This window comes from Psammomys obesus, unplaced genomic scaffold (assembly GCF_907164565.1).
Source record: "Psammomys obesus unplaced genomic scaffold, mPsaObe1.curated_primary_1811, whole genome shotgun sequence".
Taxonomy (NCBI): domain Eukaryota; kingdom Metazoa; phylum Chordata; class Mammalia; order Rodentia; family Muridae; genus Psammomys; species Psammomys obesus.
In genome coordinates this window covers 46,362,546-46,375,479 of record NW_026585644.1, presented here as the reverse complement: position 1 = coordinate 46,375,479, position 12,934 = coordinate 46,362,546, and positions in this window count along the sequence as shown.

The following is a 12,934-nucleotide window of genomic DNA, read 5'->3' as shown; positions in this document are numbered from 1 at the left end:
TTATATATTTTGGATACTAGACCTCTGTAGGATGTAGGCTTGGTGAAGATCTTTTCCCATTCTGTAGGCTGCCATTTTGACCTATTGGCAATGTCCTTTGCCTTGCCGAAGCTTTTCAGTTCATGAAGTTCCATTTATTAATTGTCTATCTTAGTGCCTAAGCTGTTGGTATTCGGTTCAGAAAGTTGTTTCCTGTACCAATGAGTTTAATGCTATTTCCCACTTTCCCTTCTATTAGGTTTAGTATATCTGGTTTTATGTTGAGGTCTTTTATCCACTTGGCTGTTTTATGTTAATCCTGCTGATACATGAGCATGAAAGATCTTTTCATCTTATGATATCTTTCTTCAATTTCTTTCTTCAATGACTTAAAGTTCTTGTCAAACAAGTCTTTCACTTGCTTGTTTAGAATTACATGGAGATATTTTATGTTTTTTTTTTTTTTTTTTTGTGGTGATTTTAAAGGGTGTAGTTTCCCTAATTTCTTTCTAGGTCAGTTTATCATTTGTATACTAGATGTCTACTGATTTTTTGAGTTAATTTTGTATCCAGCCACTTTGCTGAAGGTTTTATCAGCTGTAGGAGTTCCCTGATAGAATTTTTGGGATCACTTATCATCCATGAATAATGACACTTAGACTTTTTCTTTTCCAATTTGTAACTTCTTGATCTCCTTCAGTTGTCTTATTGCTCTAGCTAGGACTTCAAGTACTATATTAAAGAGATATGGAGAGAGTGGGAAGCCTTGTCCCTGAATTTAGTGGAATTGCTTTGAATTTCTCTCCATTTAATTTTATGTTGACTTTTGGCTTGCTGTATATTGCTTTTATTATGTTCATATATAGGCCTTGTATCTCTGATCTCTCTAAGACTTTTATCATGAAAAGGTGTTGGACTTTGTTGAAGGACTTTTCTGGATCTAATGAAATGAACATGTGATTTTTTCTTTCAGTTTGTTTATGTGGTGGATTACATTGATGGATTTTTGTATGTTGAACCATTCCTGCATCCCTGAGATGAAGCCAATTTGATCATGGTGGATGATGTAGTTGATGTGCTCTTGGATTTGGTTTCTGAGTATTTTATTGAGTGTTTTTGAATTGATGTTCATGTGTGAAATTGGTCTGAAATTCTCTTTCTTTGTTGGGTCTTTGTGGTTTAGGTATCAGGGTGACTGTGGCTTAACAGAACGGGTCTGGCAAAGTTTCTTCTGTTTCTATTTTGTGGAAGAGTTTGAGGAGTGTTGGTATTAGCCCTTCTTTGTAAGTCTAGTAGAAATTCTGAGCTAAAACCATCTGGCCCTGGGCTTTTCTCTGTTGGGATACTTTTAATGACTGCTTCTATTTATTTAGGGATTATAGGTCTACTTAAATTTTTTTACCTGATCTTGTTTTAATGTTAGTAAGTGGTATCAATCAAGAAAATTGTCCATTTTGTTTAGATTTTCCAATTTTGTGGAGTGCAGGTGTTTGAAGCAAGATGTAATGATTCCTTGGATTTCTTCATTGTCTGTTGTTATATCCTCCTTTTTATTTCTTATTTTGTTAATTTGGATACTGTCTTTCTACCTTTTGGTTAGTTTGGCTTAGAGTTTGTTTATATTGCTGATTTTCTCAAGAACCAGCTCTTGGTTTTATTTGTTCTGTTGTTCTCTTTGTTTCTAATTTATTAATTTTAGCTCCTTCCATCAACTTTTTCTTCCTGCCATCTACTTTTCTTGGGTGTGTTTGCTTCTTTTTGTTCTAGAGCTTTCAAGTGTGCCTTTAAATTGTTAGTATGAGAACTCTCCAGTTTTTTAATGAAGGCATTTAGTGCTGTGAACTTCCCTCTTAGTATTGCTTTCATTATGTTCCATAAGTTTGCATATGATTTTCTTCATTTTTATTGAACTGTAGAAATTATTTAATTTCTTTGTTTTCCCCCATGACTCAGTGTTCATTGAGTAGAGCGTTGTCAGTTTCCATTTGGTTGTAGGGTTTTTTTTTTTTTTTTTCTGTTCTTGTTGAAATCCAGCTTTAATCCATGGTGGTTTGGTAAGATACAAGGGGTTATTTTTGATTTTTTTTTTTTTTGTATTTGTTGAGGCTTGCTTTGTGACAAAGTATATGGTCAGTTTTGGAGAAGGTTCCATGAGGTGCAGAAAAGAACATATATTTCTTTGTGTTTGGGTGACGTGTTCTGTAGATATCTGTTAGGACTATTTGATTTACAGCATCTGTTAGTTTAATTATTTCTCTGTTTAGTTTCTTTCTCAATATTCTGTCTTTTGGTGAGAGTGGGGTTTTGAAGTCTCCCAATATTAATGTGTGGAAATTGATGTGTGACTTAAGCTTTAGTAATTTTTTTAAACAAATGTGGGTGCTCTTGTTTTGTCAAGAATTGAAACCTCATCTTGGTTGACTTTCTTTGATGAGTATGAGTGTCCTTCCCCATTTCTTTTGATTAATTTTGGTTGAGAGTCTATTTTTATTAGATACTAGTATGGCTACTCCAGCTTGCTTCTTGGGTCCATTTGCTTAAAAAACCTTTTTCTAGCCCTTTACTCTGAAATAATCTCTAACTTTGTTGCTGAGGTGTGTTTCTTATATGCAGCAGAATGATGGATCCTGTTTTCACATCCATTCTGTTAACCTGTGTCTTTTTGTTGGGAACTGAGACCACTGATGTGGAGATACATTAATGAGTAATAATCATTAATTCGTGTTATTTGGATGTTGGTGGTGTTAGCGTATGTGTTTTTCTTTTATTTTTCTGGTGTGGAATTAATTATTTTCTGTGTTGTCTTGGATGTATCTAACCTCTTTATCTTGGAATTTTCCTTCTGGTATTTTCTGTATGGCTGAATCTGTAAGTAGACATCATTTAAATTTGTTTTTGTCTTGGAATATCTTGTTTTCTCCGTCTATGGTGGTTGAGAGTTTTGCTGGATGTACTATTCTAGGTTAGCATCTGTATTCCCTTAGAGGTTATAAGACATCTGTCCAGACTCTTCTAGCTTTGAGAGCCTCTGTTGAGAAGTCTGGTGTAATTCTGATAGGTCTGCATTTGTAAGTTACTTGCCCCTTTTCCTTTGCAGCTTTTAATATTCTTTCTTTGTTGTGTAGATTTAGGGTTTTGATTATTATTTGGTGGGAGGATTTTCTTTTCTGGTCCAATCTAATTGGTGGTCTGTATGCTTCTTGTATGTTTATAGGCATCTCTGTCTTAGGTTGGGGAAATTTTCTATGATTTTGTTGAAAATATTTTGTAGTTCTTGTGTTGTTCTGTTCTTTTTCTATTCTTACTATTTTCAGGTTAGGTCTTTTCACCATATCCTATATTTCCTGGATGTTTTGTGTCAGGAATATTTTAGATTTAACATTTTCTTTGACTGATGTATCAATTTCTTCTATCGTATCTTCTATGCCTGAGATTTTTCTCTTCAATTTTTTGTATTCTGTTGGTGATGCTTGCCTCTGTTGTTCCTGTTCTCTTGCTTAGTTTTTCCATCTCCAGGATTCCCTCCCTGAGCTTGTGCTTTCTTTATTGTTTTTAATTCCATTTTCAGGTCTTGAATGGTTTTATTCCTTCTCTTCACCTGTTTAATTTTTTTTTCCTTAAGTGATTTATTCATTTCCTCTTTAAAGACCTTTACCTATTTGATTGTATTTTCCTGTTTGTCTTTAATGGATTTACTTATTTCCTCTTTAAATGATAGAGACAATAAACGTCTCTATCATCTTCATAAGATTGGGATGAAGGTGCTTTGGATGTGTTAGGGTGTCCAGGGCTAGCTGTGCTCTGAAGATGCCATATTGCCCTGCTCTTGTTGGTTGCATTCTAATGCTGGCCTTTTGCCACGTGGTTGTCCTTGGATGTTCCTGGTATAGCAGGTATGAGGAAGGTAAGCTTAACATGGATGTTCCTGTGGAGCAGGCCTTCAGTGGGAAGCCTTGGACTGGATGTTCCTGGTGCAGCAGGCCTCATGCTGTGGCCATTCAATAATAGCTAGATGTTTCTGGGTGCCTGTGGGCCTCATCAGGAATGTGGGGTATAGAGCTTGGAGATGTAGCTCACCTCTGCTAAGGGTGCCCCAGGTTGATCTGGCAGGGAGCTTTCTTTCTTTCTTTCTTTCTTTCTTTCTTTCTTTCTTTCTTTCTTTCTTTCTCTCTCTCTCTCTCTCTCTCTCTCTCTCTCTCTCTCTTTAAGATGAGAACTTTAGGTAATTCTAAGCAACAATTTCTTTAATATGTTGCTTCAGGTAGATATTTGACTCGAGTTTAACTATTTTTGTTTTTTTTTTTCTTTTTATCGAATTTCACATGTAATATATTCTGATCATGGTTTATCCTCCCTCAACTCCTCTGAGATTCCCCCAATCTTGACTCTCATCAAAATACACATCCTTTCTATTTCTTGTTAGAAAACAGAGAGCATCTAAAGAAGAATAATAAAATTCAATAAGGTAAAATGAAACCAGAGCAGACTGGACTAGGTCAAAACAAACAAATAAGCAAACAAAACAAAAGAAGGCAGAGATATGCATGCTCATGTGTACAGGGATTCCCTTAAAAATCCAAGCCATAATATATATGCAAATAACTTGAATTAAAAAAAAGCTTTGAGGGGGAAGCAGCCTTGCCAGGCTACAGAGGAAGACAATGCAGCCAGTTCTGATGAGACCTGATAGGCTAGGGTCAGATGGAAGGGAAGGAGGACCTCCCCTATCAGTGGACTTGGAGAGGGGCATGGGAGGAGATGAGGGAGGGAGGGTGGAATTGGGAGGGAATGAGGAAGGAGGCTACAGCTGGGATACAAAGTGAATAAACTGTAATTAATATAAAAAATAAAAATTTAATAATAAAAAAAGTCTTGTCAAAATTTTATGAGACAAAGGACCTCAAAGGTGCCAGTGAGTTCATTTTATTGCTGGACATGGGACCTGGCTTTAATAGCCGTTTATATAACCAACGAGACTCCCTTGTAGAAAACTAACTAGTTTTTCATTTGCAAGTGGCAAACAATTGTAGATAGCTTCTGGGCTGGTTAGGGGTGTGGGCTTGTGTCCACTTTTTCTCTCAATGCTGGAAGCCCCCAAGTCCCATAGTCATTTTATGGCTAGGTTTCTTTAGCAGAACCATAGTATTTGGATTCGCCTAAGTCCTTGGCCTGTCTTGTGTGTTTCTTGGCAGTGTCAGGGACTGACTTCTCTGTGTTCAATGAGTTTTGTAGGTGTTGTATTCATCAATTTGACCTTACCATCAGATTGTGGAGCTCAAACAATAACCTTGGTAATATCCTCTGTTGTTTGGGGTTTTCATAGGACCCCTTTGTTGACAAATTAGACATAATCCACTCTTGGCACTGGAAGCTTCATTTGGTGACAAGAAATATTCAGTTGGGGCTCCATCTCCCCATTATTTGGCAATTCATTCAGATCACCTACATGCATGAATATATTTTAGAATGTTTATACTGTATTGGTTTTCCATACAACCCCTCAAATAGCCTTTAGTTTTAGCTGACTCTCTCCATATTCTTTCCCTCACTCCCCTCTTCCATCCTCCCTGCTTGATCTTTCTGTTTGTGTTCCCTGCCATTCCCTATTTATAACTATCTATTCCATTTTCCATCCTAGGAAGATCACTCCCTCCCCTCTATTCCTTTACTCTACCCCTAACTTCAGTGGTTGTATGGATTGTAATTTGCTTAACAAAGACTTAAAAGCTAATATCCACATATAAATGAATACCACATTTGTTTTTTTTTTTTTTTTTTGAGGGGTCTCAGTTACCTCACTCAGGATGATTTTTCCTAGCTCTTTCCATTTACCTAAGGTTTTTATTATTTTTTAAATGGCTGGGCAATATTCTATGGTCTGAATGCGCAACGTCTTCTTTATCCATTCTTCCATTGATAGACATCTAAGATATCTCCAATTTCTAGTTATTATGAACAAAACAACAATGAACCTGGTTAGGCAAGTGTTTTGTAGTAGGATGAAGCATCCTTTGGGTGTATACTCTGGTGATATGGCTGTATCTTGAGGTATATATATTCCTAGCTTTCTGGGAAATTACCACATTGATTTCTATAGTGGTTGTACAAGCTTGTACTTCTACCAAATGATAAGGACAGACCAAGGGGCACAATATTTCTAAATATGAATGAGAGGAAAAAAGACAAAAGAATAATGGAAGAAAATAACAGAAAGCAGTATAGTTGTACATTTCTTATATGCTAGCAATTATACTAAGTATCTTATGTGCATTTTATCTTTGATGCAGTGTCACCCTTCCTTTCCATTTGCAAATAAGAGCCCAGAATGAATTATGCTAGATAACTTTCTCAATTTGCACAGCCAGTAAAGGGTGGAATTTGCACAGCAGCACATGAAAGGCCATGATTTTTTATTTGTGACTAAAGTACTAGCCAATCTGAGTGAAGCTATAGTGTTTAACACTGAGGCTGAGTTAAAATCTTCAACAATGGACAAGTAGCCAAGAATCTGAGACTAGATAGACCATAGACCTAGGAGAAAACAATATACTACCAAAATAGCCATAAGATGACTCCTAATGGCAGTGGCTTGTCCAGCCATCATCAGAGAAGCTTCCCCTTAAGTAGAAGAGAACAAATAGAGAGACCCACAGCTGAGCAATATTTAGAGAGTGAGAGACCTTGGAACACTCAATCTTAAGCGATATGTTTTCATAAAATTCCTTCCCTCAGAACTCAGGGGACTGTGCAGAAGAGGAAATGGAAAGATTAAAAGAGCCAGAGGAGATGGAGGACACAGAAGAAACAAGGCCTTCTACCCACAACAGGAATGATGCACATACGAACTTACAAAGATTGTGGCAGAATGCACAGGGCCTGCCAGGTTGGACACTGAGAGGCAGAGTGAATACAAGCCCACATCCCTAACGCAGAAGCTGTCTCCAATTGACAATTGATTGCAAATGGATTTTTTTTTTCCCAAGGAAGTCTTACTGGGTCTGCAAACTATTCTTCTACTCTTAAGGCTAGGTCCCATACCCAACAGGAGATGGCCAACACAAAATGAACTCAATGGCAGTTTTTGAGATTATTTGTCTTAAAATGCTTTGTCAGGGCTTCCTGTTTTCCTTGCAGGTCCTTTGCATGTGTATTATGGACTCTGATTTTGTGTTCTAATGAGATTTCTGTGTGTGCAAAATGTGCGTCTCTATTTGTCTTGAGGTTTTTCTTGGGCTCTTTTTTTTGTCTGCTTTTTCTTGTTGGTTTTGTCCTATTATGGTTTGTTTTATTTTATGTAATTTTATTTTGTTGTTATTACAATCATTATTATGATTTCATGCCTATTTGTATTATGATGTGTGTGTGTTTGTGTGTGTGTGTGTGTGTGTGTGTGTGTGTGAGAGAGAGAGAGAGAGAGAGAGAGAGAGAGAGAATTTGTGTGGGTAGAGAAGTGATATGGATCTAAAAAGAGCTGGAGGAGAGGAAAGCGTAATCAGAATATCTTGTATTAAAAATCCATTTTCAATAAAAGATAGAAATCTTAGAATGGATTCCTAATTGCCGTGGTTTCTGTGCAACACACTGTTTGATTGAACATGAAGAGTATGTTGTGGGTTCCTCAGTGGAAGAGACTTGAAACCCATGAGCAGGTTATGGTGTCTCTGATGTGGGACACTGTGAGGATCTCTGATGACTTCATCCATGCACTTGACCACATAGCAGGGGATAGTGGTATTGGTAGAGAGGAGTGAGGGACCCATGAGCAGTGACATAAATGGTGCTGTGTGCCTACCTGCTTGGTGGGGTGGTGGTTAATACAATCAGGAAAGTCTAGGATGGTGAACTTGAGATTCACACAGTCTACAATTGTTCTGTGTGAGTGGCTGGATGTTTCCTTCACCATGTGGCTGCATTTGGTATCTATTGACTGTAACAGATTAAGTAGATTTACATCCAGTCCTGTCTCATGGTCCTGTGGGTCAGACGTTTACATGAAATCTGGCTCAACTGCCTCTTCCACCCAGGTTCTCATGAGATTGAAATCAACGTGTTGGCTGGGAGGGGCATTTGTTTAAAAGCTCTTGGAAGAATTCATTCCAAGCCCATGAGTTGTGGCTGAATTCAATACCTCTTCATGATGTCATCTAGTTCTTCTCATGCTTTCAGTCTCTGACACGAGGTTCTGTAAACAACCAGAGAAAGATATTTGCTTTTAAGAGCCATGTTATTAAGTTCTTTTCAATGGACAGTAGAGGACAATTTCACTATTTTAAGGTCAGTTGAGTAATTTCAACACCTACCATATATTTATGTAACATCGACATAGGAGCAACACTAGGGGCAAAGGTCATGGGAGCCCAAATTTTGCCCACCCTACTGTCCTTGGGCTTAGTGACTCCTAAAATTACCAGTTTTTACAGATACTTTATATTTACTGAACCTAAGATAATTTTATTTCATGCTAATATAAGGAGTGATAATATATTGGCCTGAAATTCTGTGCTTCATTCAACAGCAGTGCTCATTTTCCAAATGTTGGTTTGAAAGTTAAGAATAAACTAAAATAATTTCTCTTGAAAAAGCTGCAAAAATAATATCCAGAAACAGCATGTCCTATTTATCCTTCCTTATCTTCCACCCACCCTCCCACCTCTTCTCTCACCATGATGCCCTGAAAAGTTTTAAAAAATCATTTTCATTAAGTTGTGGAATCTACGGCTAATGGACACCATTAAGTTCAGGGACAATGCTAGGCCATACTTTAGTGTGTTTCTTTCCCACCTACAAAATGCATACCTACAAGCAATGACATTTAAAAAGAGTTTTTGAACCAATGTCTAATTTGAAGAAAATGAATGCCTTAAGAAATAACATGGATACCTTATAATTTTCAAGTCAAAAACTGTCAAACAGACGTTCTCACATACTGCAATTTTTTTTTCCCACAGTAATTCACTCAAAAGTATGTTCCTTTCATTGTGCCCTTTGAAAAAGCTTACCGAGATCCCCACTCTCCTATAACTTATTGGGAATGAATGGGGTCTCTCGTTCTGTTTACTTTCCAAAGAACATTGTAACACTGAACAATGGCAGTACAGTTGGGGAATTGGAAATTAAATTCTGACCTACTGTTTTTGGGACTTACTGCACGATTTTTCAAGGTTGGCAGACTTCATGTCCATACTACTTCTTGACAGCACGATGAGAACAAGAGTCTTAATTTTTCTGAGCACAAAACAATGGGAAAAGTCTATTTTTAATGAGCTCAGACAGAAATGAATGACGAAAGCAACACAGACTGTATTTTTATTGGCATTGTTTTTCTCGCTTCATACGTAGGCCTTAAATTCAGAATAATGGATGAGTCTTTTACTGAGTTTTTCTATGGATAGCTGACTGATCTGAATTTGTTTTTAACTGTTATGGAGAACCCTGGATGTCAGTTTTGTTCCATCCAGCAAAGAACAAATTGGTTAGCAGAATGGCCCTGCATTCTGGTGCTACATCTGTGTGTGGATCGCATAGTGTTTTATTTTTGTGAGAGTTAAAATGATCATGTTGTTAATGGTTTGATTTTAATGGTCTCTGAAGGTCCCTGTGCTAAAGTCTGGATCACCAGTCTTTGGTGCTACCTGTAGATGGTGAAACCATTGGAACGTGGAGCCTAATGGAGGGAGTCAGATCACTGTGGGCGTGTTTGAATCGGATAACAGGACCTGCCCCAACCCCTCCTTCCTGGATGCGATGTGAATGCATTGCTTCCCATTTTCTTGTTTCTGCCTTCATGCTCTGCCTCAACATAGGGCTTCAAGGCAGCTACATATGGAAACCTCTGAAACTGTGAGTCAAAGTAGAATTTTCTTCTATGAACTTGACTCTCATGTGTTTGTTATAGGAGCACAAAGCTGGCTAACATAATGGTTCTTGTGTTCATTTTAGAATAGTTAGAAAATACAGATGGGCAAGAGGGATGAGAAAAGCCTATCTCACAGACTACCGCCTCCCTCTGTTCATGTGTGTGTGTGTGTGTGTGTGTGTGTGTGCTTGTGCTTTTAGATTAAAACACAAACATGAGATAAGTTAAATTTTGTGCTATAACATACATGTCTGTAGTTAATAGTTGGAGATTATCGAGGCAAAATATGCTGTAATCATGCATTATTTTTACAATTTGAGAAACCCTTCTGAGGTTTTTGTGTTCTGAGGTTTTTGGCTGAGACCATTTGAATTGAGTGCTTCATCATGTCTTCTATTCATCTAGTGTTCAAGATTGTTCCAAAGAGATTTAGAGTACAGAGAATGGGTGATAGCCTAAGAAATAATTAGACTATAAATATTAGACACAGTATTTTTAGATTTCCCCTTTTAGAGCGCTGGAGACATGTCTCTGGCTACAGCTTAATTCCACAGGATTTAGAAAGTTACATCACTTAATTTCCATAATCTTTAAAGGTTGATGAACCACTGGTTCATTCGTAGCAAGCTAGAGTTGATGCTCCTTAACACCACTGTTTATGTTATTTCACTACAACTCTTGGCTCAGGCAAAGGGAACATTATACAAATATTTGCATAGTAAAAGGATGCAAGGATAAAGAAGCTTAGAAGGCTTTACATCCATGAGTGGAACTGTAGTAGCAAGAATGCATTACAAATTATGGTTGGTTTGGAGTATTTTATCACAAGTAACTGTGAGGACAGATATGTTAATAAACTTGTTTGAAATATCATTACATATATAATGTATAAATATTCACATTAAATAGTATGTAATATATGCATCATATACACATATAATATACACATTATATGTAATGCATACACACATATGTTGCACGTGCTCAAGCTTCATATATGATGCATACATATATGAAATATATGAATATTCTTATATATTCACATTGTGAAGCTTGACCATGTACATTTTTGCCCAGTATAGTTTAACAAAAATGAATTAAAGTGGATGTGGTCTCCCAAATATGAAAAAAAATACTAACTGATCGAAATATACTTACACAGACTTATAAATCTTAAATGGGAGAACTTAGCCAACATGTTCAGTATTCTTTAGAGGAATAACTTTGAAATTTCTGCATAACTTTTGACAAACTCATAAGCCTTGGAAGAGCTTAATAAAAGGCTTAAAATTTAAGAAAAATGCATGTTTTATGCGATCAAGAATACCCGCCCAAATACAACTTGAGTAATCATACTTGAGGATACCTGAAAACATTTAATTTTATTGAATAGTGTTCAAGCTTATTTTGAAGCAGATTTTAAAAGTTATCTTATACAACTCCAAGACAAAAATATTTCCAGAAAATTTCTTCAAAGATGTCAGAGGAGAATGAATAATAAGCCATGAAGAAACAGTAATTTCCTATAAGGCATATAAGGCATATACTGAGCTCTTATTGAGGGGGTGTTGCCCTTAGGGCTGACTAGGAAAGGGTCTGGTTTTGTTGTTATATTCCTGTCGCAACTCATTTTGAAATTTAATCACAGAATTAGTGTCAGTTTACAAGAAACTCTAGGAAAATACCCTCAATAACTCACAATCTCACCACCTAACATTTGGGAAAACTACATGTTACCCAACTTGAACTTAATTTCAGTATGTTGGATGTGAGTTAGAAGTTCTTCTGTGCTCAGGGAAATTACTCTGCACTGTACATCTCACAAAGCCAGAAGGGAAGTATTTATGTTTTACCAAAAAAAAGTGATAAATATTTGGGGAAGTAGATGTGCTTACCAAGCTTAACACAATGCAGACATGTGTCTTATCAATGTTTAATTTTTAAGTATTAATTAAAAATAAGTTTAATTTTATTGTAGTTTTATCAGTTGGAACTGGAAAACACATGATTTCTGTTCTCTGCATTTAAAAATTTAATTTTCTGCAATATTCTCCATCTGTTGCAAAGAGAGTTTCTTTCCTTAGAGGTGAAAATTACACTTATCTGTGGGCATAAGGATAAATATTTAGGATGTAGATAAGCGATAGTGCTGGTTTGGTGAAGTGGCAGTTGTACGTTCATCTCTATGATCCATGACTTCAATAGCCTTAAGTAGTTGGCTGGGTTCCCAGTACCAGGCATGACCTCCATCTTACTGAATGGGTCTTAGGTTCAATTAATGGTCATTGTCAAGATATCTGTGTCACTACTGAATTCCTAGGTCTATCCTGCCATGCTGGTGATTGCCATAGGTTCATAAGCCATGGTTCATAGGCTAAGTAGGACTACTGTTTGCTTCCCTCCTTTGAATGGTTGCATGATGCTTGCTGTTACCATGAAAGCTAGACCTCAGGAAGGATGTGAATTTGAGAGAGAATAGGGAGAGCGCATGGAGAATACTTACAGAGGAAAAGGAAGGGGAGAAATTAGGTAATTATGATTTCAAAAACTGAAAAACCATTAAAATTTAACTTAAAATAATTTTTTAAAAGGAACAAGAACAACTGTTTCATGGTAGTGAGTTGCTTTACACACATGCATATATACATTTATATATTAAATAAATGATATGGACTTATAAATCTCAAATGGAGAACTTAGCCAACATGTTCAATATTCTTTAAAGGAAGAACTAAAATTTCTGCACAACTTTTGACATACTCATAAGCCTTGGAAGAACTTAATAAAAGGCTTAAAATTTATGGAAATTGAATCTTTCATGAGATCAAGAATACCTGCCCAAAGCAAATAAAACTTAGTAATCATACTCGAGGCTGCCCTGAAAACATTTAGTTTCATTGAATAGTGTTAAAGTCTATTTCGAAGCAGATTTTAAAAGTTATCTTATACAACCCCAAGATAGAAATATTTCTGAAAAATTTCTTCCAAGATATATTAAACATATAATATAACATATATATTATATATATATATATACGTTATATATATATAAATCACTACCATGAAAGAGTTGTTCTTATTCCTTTTATTTATGTATGG